The sequence below is a fragment of the Anolis carolinensis genome, chromosome 3, assembly GCF_035594765.1.
Source record: "Anolis carolinensis isolate JA03-04 chromosome 3, rAnoCar3.1.pri, whole genome shotgun sequence".
Lineage (NCBI taxonomy): Eukaryota > Metazoa > Chordata > Lepidosauria > Squamata > Dactyloidae > Anolis > Anolis carolinensis.
The window spans coordinates 224,736,810-224,744,596 of NC_085843.1; positions in this window are offsets into that span (position 1 = coordinate 224,736,810).

The following is a 7,787-nucleotide window of genomic DNA, read 5'->3' on the forward strand; positions in this document are numbered from 1 at the left end:
ATTATGCATGTGGCAGGGCTCAGACTGCATTGTAATAGGTGATCTGTGATTTGCTCGTCTCCACACTCGCATGTCACTTTACAAGCTGAAACTAACTGAGAAAATGAAATTGGTACCATTGCTTTCATGGACTTCAATCCACTTCATCAAATTCACAGTATGAAGCCTCTGTGGAGGAACATATAGATCAATGAGTTGGAAGACCATGAACTATACAATCAGTCCTCTGTATCCATGGAATCAGCATTCATGAATTCCACCATTCATTTTTTTTTTAAATCTAAGAAGTAGATCTTAATTTTGCCATTTTGTATAGGGGACATCAATTTGCTATACAATTGTATATAATTGAGCTTGATTATCTGCTGGTTTTGATATCCACAGGTACATATGAACCTACTATAATAAAATGCAAAATTGGAGTCATAAAGAATAGCCAAAGCAGTGATTCTCAACCTGGGGTCCCCAGATGTTTTTGGCCTTCAACTCCCAGAAATCCTAACAGCTGGTAAACTGGCTGAGATTTCTGGGAGTTGTAGGGCAAAAACATCTGGGGACCCCAGGTTGAGAACCACTGAGCTAAAGGGACAAAAGTGGGCAGCAGCTTTTACATATAAGCCACTACTGGTAAACATATTAGTGCTGGAGGAAATTCTTGATCTAGTCTAATAAATGGATGTGGGTATGGGATCAATAAAATGCTGAAATACAGCAAGTGTGAGAATTCAGTTCAGTAGCTGGTGTTTAATACAGTATATTATATGTAGCATGCCAGGAAACCATTGATTCTGTTCAAACTACTGCCAGTAGATTGAAGTTTGCATACATAGCCTAAATGAGCTGTTTCTCCTTTCTATTCTTTTATTTCATTAGACACAAGAACTGACAAAAATTCCTAGAACAATTACTGTATATTTGGAATGTCTATTTTGTTATATTGGTATTTATAGACATTTAAAAGTTTTGGATGATATCACAATGAAATATAATCTTTTCATTCATCACATACTATTTCCGTTATTTGTTAAAGATATTTTTCACCCATTGTGACTCTGTTTAATATGATATTGTTAAATACCATCAAAGCTATTAATAATGTATTTATAGCCCAGAACTACTGGGTAGATGGAAAACTCTGTCTGAGACTGCCACTCAGATTGGATGCCCCTGCCTCTCCAAACCAAAGGAATTTTGCCTTACTTTTCAAAACACAAGAGACTCACTCACAAAGCCTATATTTGGCCACATGTGAAACAGCGAAGAATTAATGCTTGCTAGCTCACACCAGAGACACAGTTTATCAAAGTTAGTCAAGTTCCTTTTGAAAGCAGCATGCCCATTGCCCACCATAGTGTTCGCAAAACAATTGTTGGCATCACTTGTTACATTGTTTTAAAAGCACTCCTTGTGTTATTTGTTGTGTGGCTTGATGCTTGTTCTTTATGTTTCATTGCTTATTTTGATGGGGAAACTTGAAACGTTCTTGACAAAACACCATTAAAATGTTTCCAAGAAGCTTTTTTACTTTTGTTAGGTAACTTATCTGCTGAAATTGTAACCTTTTAATCGCAATGCCTTGCTACTGAGCTGTAGCTTATCCAATAGGATTTCCAAAGCCTCAGTGCAACAAGTGTAGTTTCTACAGAACCTGATCTGAAGTTTTATTGGTGACAGCTTAGTTGAATGTACCTAAAATCTGGATCCAATACATAGTGTAGTTTGAAAACAGATAGTGACAACTGGTACCTTCTATGCCATTGGGATAGTGAATCCACTCTGCTTTTTAGTTTGGAGCTATTCAAAAGGATATATCTATTTCTCAAAATATATCCAGCACCATAGATATCTCCTTTAAAAACCAACCCATTCACATGGAAGTCACCTCTGTCAACATCCGAGCCACACTATAGATTGGCTATAAATATTTTTCTTAAATAACCAGACTTATATCCAACTGGACGTGTTGTAAGGTAGCTATCTGTTATTTGAGCAATAAAGAAGAAATCATAGCCAGCTTTGAAGATCTAAACACTTCCACACAAGTAATATTCATGTCACAAGTTTAACGGGAACTCACAGTTATTGCTGGAATAAACTGGGAGATCATGCATCCCTTGTGAACAAGGGACACACATGACAAACTGTACTTCCTGACCACTGGGAGGATTGGAGCACTATCCTTCTTGAAGGATCATTTTTATGATCCATAGTCCATGTGCCTCGTAATCTGAAAGGTGTAGAATGAGATTCATTAGTGAAGATTTAAGATGCTAAGCTCTATTATTTGTACCTAATGTTCTCAAGCAAACAGAGCAGAGCGGGAAGAACACGTCTAAAGCTAAGAAATCAGCCCTCCATGGGTACTTTCCTGTAACATGAACATCTTCATTGCTGTAATCTATAGCAGCTCACAACTGTGATAAACCTAAGATTTTATAGATTCCTTTGTTAGAACACCTTTTAAAAGAAACAAGTCATAGAGGCTGTGTGTCATCCAAAAATATATATAAGGCACTTGGCCCTGCTTAAATTATTCATAGGGAAAAGAAAAAAGCCAATTTCCATATATGACGTCAACAGAATACCTAGGGGAAGTTGTAAAATATGAATAGAATACTGATCTAAATGTCAGAAATGTATCCATAATTTAAGGCTGCGCCCATCTCTCATAGACTTCAATCATATGTCTTACCAGGGAAAGGTTTGCCACAATTCAAAGAATTGCCTCCAAACTAAAGTTCCGTCATTATTCAGAGATGTGCTGACTGTAGGGCCTTAGAAATAGACCAAAATTTATTGTGCCAGAAAAATTGGTCTTGGAAAAGATCATGATGCTGGGGGAAATGGAAGGAAAAAGGAAGAGAGGCCGACCAAGGGCAAGATGGATGGACGGTATCCTTGAAGTGACTGGCTTGACCTTGAAGGAACTGGGGATGGCGACGGCCGACAGGGAGCTCTGATATGGGCTGGTCCATGAGGTCACAAAGAGTCGGAAACGACTGTGTGAATGAAGAAGCTGGCTAACCTGCCCAGCAAAAACTTCCTGTTGGCTGATGCTACTGATCAACCAGCAAAAGCATCTGCCTGAATAATAGATCTGCTATCTGATTGCAGTTAGCAAAAAAAACCAGGAAAGGGCAAAGGAACCAAATTATCCTACATGCAAAACATATATACACACACACACACACACACACACACACACACACACACACACACACATACAAAATCCAAAACACTTCTTGTTCCAAACATTTCAGATAAGGGATACTATCATCATCATCATCATCATCATCATCATCATCATCATCATCATCTGCATGAACAAACATTAAAAGTTGTATAAGGCAATCTATACATTTTCACAGTTAGTTGGTCACATCTTCAGTGTTTCCGAAGAGAACTCAGCAACTTGATAATATAGTCATACAGACTGATAATTGGGTTCATACTTTATTTTGCATAGTTCAATAATTACAAGGCACACATCATGTTCTACATCTTCCCACTCATATAAAGTTTACACAATCTTTTTTCAAAGCCAACTCCAAAAAGCCATAGGAAATTTTGTTTTCCCTGTGGATGCATTCTGATTGAATGTCTTCATTAACTCCTTGATAGCTACGTTAGGTTTACAGTGCTCCTACTGTTCTAGAAATCCTGCCTTATCAAACAGAGATGAGAGTTGGATGGGATGGTTGGTTAACTATCACCATGAGGTAAGTGTGCCATCTTCACTATATTGTCACAGCTTCCCAACAGATTTATATCATACCAACCTCACTGAACTCCTATGAGGTGAAAAAAAATGTACATCTGTGCAATAAGCTTTTACCCGCCCAGTTTTAATTATACAAGTGAAGATGACGGCGTAGGCTCCCAGATATGTGACTTGCTGGGCTTAAACTTAGTTGTGTGCTCTGGGAAGATTCCCCCTTCCATAATGCAAAGAGTCAAACACACAAAACATAATATGGAACAAAAAGGCTACAGCTTTATTGTTTAATAGTTGTGAAGGGGTTTGGCCCAATAACATGGATCCCAGATCCAAACACTGGCCAACCCTTGAGATAACAGGAAAAGAAGCACATGGGTCTGTTTCCCAATGATAATTTCTCTGCCACCAGGTGGTACTATAAAAACACCTGAAGCTGAATTGGGGACAGATCTACCTCCACCCCACACATAAGGAGACCCCTTTACTATTACCAATGTCCATGGGGTATGTTAATCCATATTTCAGATCAGGACCCATGCCAACCATCTTTCCCCCCAAAAAGGTTGTGACAATACTGGAAGCAGATATATTACATATGAATAGAATGCTGTAACAAACCATTATAGAGAGTGTTGTGGATTGCTCTTCTGATTCTGAGGGAGAAGGAGGACAGGTGGTTGAAGAGGCAGCACTTGGGGATTTGGGGTTAAGTGGTGAGGAAGAAGAGGAAGGAGGAGAGGTGACAGATATGGCAGAGATCCCTACTTTTCTGGAGTGACGAAGGGAGAAAGAAGTCAGAAGGAGATCAGCTAGGCTAGCAGAGAAAATGCTGAACAATCAGACCTCGTCCTAGGGTCAGCTGTGCTGGGAAGCTCAGGGCTATAAATCAGCATCAAGGTTAGGGGCCAGTGCTGGCAGCAACTGACTTACTTTTGAGGGAGTGTCTGTTACCAGCACCATGCCTAGCGTGGAATCTCTAGAGCCTCCTGTTGTTTGCAACTTGTAAGCCTGTATATCAAAGATTTTATTTGCTATCTACTGTGAAGACTTCTGTTTTCCGTTTGCTTAAAATCTCTGTGTTATCATCAAAAACTTTATTTACTGTCTGCTATGAAGACTTCTGTTTTACGTTTGCCCTGAAGACCATGCAATATCATCAAAATTATACTTTCTGTTTTTTTATTTGCATTATCTTTATTTCAGTTAAAGTAAAGCCTTTTTTATTTGCTTTCACTTGTGTCTAAGGCTGTTTCTGACATAGAATTGAACAGGGAGAGGGTGGGTGAGACGGTGCTCAGCAAGCAACTGCTGAGAGCTCTCCCGGGCAGTTGCGTAAATGGTACAGCACCCAACCAGTGTGAAGCACTTTGATCAGGCCCCCCTAGCCAATGAGATTGAATCATGTGCTATATCTTTGGCTACCAGTGCCCACACACTCCATCCCCAGCTTAGCAAAGCACTTGAAACTTAGAGAGAGACGCATGCCACCAGAAAGAGGAAATGTTGATCAGAATGCTCCAGACAGCTTCGCCCCATAGCCTCTCCGGTTTGTGGTTTGTAAACTGAAAAAATCATTTATAATCAGCAATTGTGTTTACGTGTGTGGTTTTACCATTTAACTAAAATATTAAAGCAGATACCATGGAAAATCTGTATGCTATGACTGCTCAGTGGGAGTAAGTATCAACTCAGTGGTACTGATCTCCATGACATTTCTTTTTCGTATCAATCTCAACAATACTTGACTGCAGAGGTTACAGTCTTCTATCAAGCTCTGGGAATAGGCTGTATTGAATTCAATATGTCTTACTTTTAAGTTGATATGTATAAGATTGCATTGTAAATCTTGGCCACTTCATCCAAGCTGAAACCGAATGTTATATAGGAGATAGGAACCTAAACTCAGAACAAAACAATGTTTTAAGGCCCCATCCCACAATACAATAAGGTCTCATCTGTGTTATTAGTCCACGTAGTCTCCAATCATGTGCTTGCAAAGGTTTACGAACATCTTCAGTGAAAAAATGAAATACTATACTCAAGTATTTTTACAATAAGGAACATTGTACACACACTAATCAAATTCTTTGCTACTAATATCATCAAAATCCTAAGTGATCTACTGCTGCCTTTAAAATTGATAACAGCTTTATGAAATGTTATAGAAATAAGAATTCAGTCTTTTTAGACTCACTGCAGCCCTCTTTACACAGGTCAGATTTGCCACTCTTTAGATTTTCATAAGCAACTTAATCTATGACTGGGTTGTTGTGCATTTTCCAGGCTGTATGGCCATGTTCCAGAAGCATTCTCTCCTGAAGTTTCACCCAAATCTATGGCAGGCATTCTCAGAGGTTGTGAGGTATATTGGAAAACTAAGCAAAGAAGGTTTATGTATCTGTGGAGGGTTCGGGGGGGGGGGGGAAGGAACTCTTGTCTGTTGGGAGGCAGTGGGAATGTTGTAATTAATCACCTTGATTAGCATTAATGGCCTTGCCAGCTTCAAGGTCTGGCTTCTTCCTGACAGGAGGAGTCCTTTGTCGGGTAGTGTAAGCTGCCCCTGATTAATTCATGTCTGGAATTCCTCTGTTTTCAGAGTGTTGTTCTTTATTTACTGTTCTGATTTTAGAGGGGTTTTTTAATACTGGTAGCCAGATTTTGTTCATTTTCATGGTTTCCTCCTTTCTGTTGAAATTGTCCCCATGCTTGTGGATTTCAATGGCTTCTCTGTGTAGTCTAACATGATGGTTGTTAGAGTGGTCCAGCATTTCTGTGTTCTCAAATAATATACTGTGTCCAGGTTGGTTCATCAAGTGCTCTTCTATGGCTGACTTCTCTGGTTGAGTTAGTCTGCAATGCCTTTCATGTTCCTTGATTCGTGTTTGGGCAATGATGCGTTTGGTGATCCCTATGACTTGTCCACAGCTGCATGGTATACGGTAGACTCCTGCAGAGGTCAGAGGATCCCTCTTGTCCTTCTCTGAATTCCAGACATGAATCAATCAGGGGCAGCTAACACCTCCGAACAATGGTTTCCCCCAGACAGGAAGAAGCCAGGCCATGAAGCTGGAAAGGCCATTAATGCTAATTAAGGTGATTAATTACAACATTCCCACTGCCTCTCAACAAACAAGAGTTCTTTCTCCCCCCTGGACCTTCCATAGATACATAAACCTTCTTTGCTTAGTTTTCCAATATACCTCACAACCTCTGAGAATGCCTGCCATAGATTTGGGTGAAACATCAGGAGAGAATGCTTCTGGAACATGGCCATACAGCCCAGAAAGTGAACAACAACCCAATGATTCTGGCCATTAAACCCTTTGAGGGTAATGTGAGCGCTTTCCCCCACCGCTTCTCCTTCTCTTCCTTGGCAGCGAGGGCTCCCTCTTGCTCCTCTGCCCAGGAAGGGAAGGACAAGGAGAGAAGGCGAGCGCTTTTCCCTCCTTCTCCTTTCCTTCCTCAGAGGAGGCAGCTCCCTCTTGCTCCTCCGCCCAGGAAGGGAACAACAAGGAGGGAAAGGCCAGCAAGCATCTTTTCCTCCTTCTCCTTCACACAGCACTCTCCTTCCTTGGCAGAGGAGGAGGGAGCAAAATAAGTCATCCCCTGAAAATAAGACCTAGGGTGTCTTTGTGGGGAAAAAATAATATAAGACACTGTCTTATTTTCAGAGAAAATATGGTATAACTTCTCATTCTATCCAAGTCCTATATTATGCATTCACTCACTGGAATCTAGATCTGTTTTATAAGTATGTAAGTAATCCTTGAAAATAGTGACCTATGGGACTTCCATGGAGTTGCTATGGACTCACAAGATTGGTTCCCTTAAGAGTTGAGGGGACCAATGCTTAGAGTTTCTTAAAAACCCCGAAATGAAGAATTGTTGCGTCTAAGGAAGCCCCCCAACGGATAGTTTAAATTAACTTCAGAACTTAAAACTTACACAATTAAAAAGTGAGTTGGATCAACTTTTAAAATGAGACCACTCTGAACTAAATATTACTAAAAGCTTTTTATGAGTATAAGAACTAGTGCTGTGGAATTGTCTAAGAGACTTTAGGAGACCA